The sequence below is a fragment of the Bison bison genome, unplaced genomic scaffold (assembly GCF_000754665.1).
Source record: "Bison bison bison isolate TAMUID 2011002044 unplaced genomic scaffold, Bison_UMD1.0 scf7180017864167, whole genome shotgun sequence".
In the NCBI taxonomy this organism is placed as follows: Eukaryota; Metazoa; Chordata; class Mammalia; order Artiodactyla; family Bovidae; genus Bison; species Bison bison.
The window spans coordinates 5,021,821-5,022,726 of NW_011494739.1; the positions used below are offsets into that span (position 1 = coordinate 5,021,821).

Sequence of the window (906 nt, forward strand, 5' to 3'; positions counted from 1 at the left end):
CATCCAAGTGGCAGAGTCAGGTCCACATCGCAGCTTCAGGTGCCTGACTCATTCCGGCTCAGGCCGGTAATAACAAGCCCCATGTTTTTCTCCAGCGTCCACTTCTCTGACACACAGAATAGTCAGGAAGTAAAAGATTCGAGTACTATACAGCTGCTTTGCTTTCTCTAAAAAGAAAAAAGAAAAGTCGGGGGTGGGGAGGGAGAAAGGAGCAAGGAGGCAGGAGACTAGGCCGGCAAATAATGATGCCGCAAAAACAAGCTTTTTGCTGGTGTGTTACATAAACAGCCCCACCATCCTTTGCTGCAGCCCAGGGAAGAAGCTGTGCTGTAGTGACACTTGGGCTAGTTTCACACCTGAGCTTGGAGTTACTCAGAGGTGCATTAACAACTAATGATTCAATCGAGGGAGGCCTGGATTGCCATTTTGACTTGCCACATATTAGCATACCCTTCTAGAAACCCGGAACCTTCCAATTAAGCTCCCCAGTGAAACTCAGAAGGGGCCTTTCCAAGATACCTGATATTTAGGAAAAGGAAATTAAGCTAATTGTGAAAGCGCCTGACATGTTTCCTTAATATCTAGGTAGTTGAAGGCTAGGATTGAATATTATGAATTCCTCACATGATAAGTGTTTGAATATATGTCATGGCTTCCACACATGGTTTTCCAAAGGTGCAGCTCAGAACTACTCAGGGCCTTGGCTTACTCTGCCTTCTTTTTTTTTCTTTTCTTTTTAATCTCCTTTCTTTCCTTTTTCTGCCCCCCCCCCAATGTTACTGCATTGCTCACCTGAAATGTCCTTTTCAGAAAGTTCTCTGATAGCTCACAGGCTGGTGACGTCTTCACAAAATGAGAGGAGCTGAGATTGCCAGAGAGGGCCCTGGGCACTGCAGTGGCTGTGAC

At 45.9% G+C, this 906-nt stretch overlaps 2 protein-coding genes and 1 long non-coding RNA gene across 6 annotated transcripts in view; 2 read left to right on the forward strand and 1 right to left on the reverse strand.

Annotated features, from left to right (window-relative positions):
- The window catches only part of LOC104989974 (neuroendocrine secretory protein 55), a 57,778-nt gene that overhangs the window by 33,621 nt on the left and 23,251 nt on the right, over positions 1–906 (forward strand). The window lies entirely within an intron of this gene.
- Positions 1–906, forward strand: part of LOC104989972 (guanine nucleotide-binding protein G(s) subunit alpha isoforms short) — a 66,963-nt gene that overhangs the window by 32,721 nt on the left and 33,336 nt on the right. The window lies entirely within an intron of this gene.
- LOC104989973 overlaps positions 1–906 on the reverse strand; it is a 3,537-nt gene extending 2,631 nt beyond the window's left edge. Inside the window, exon 1 of the long non-coding RNA XR_825446.1 lies at positions 793–906. This is a non-coding gene — a long non-coding RNA (uncharacterized LOC104989973). The remainder of the gene's footprint in view (positions 1–792) is intronic.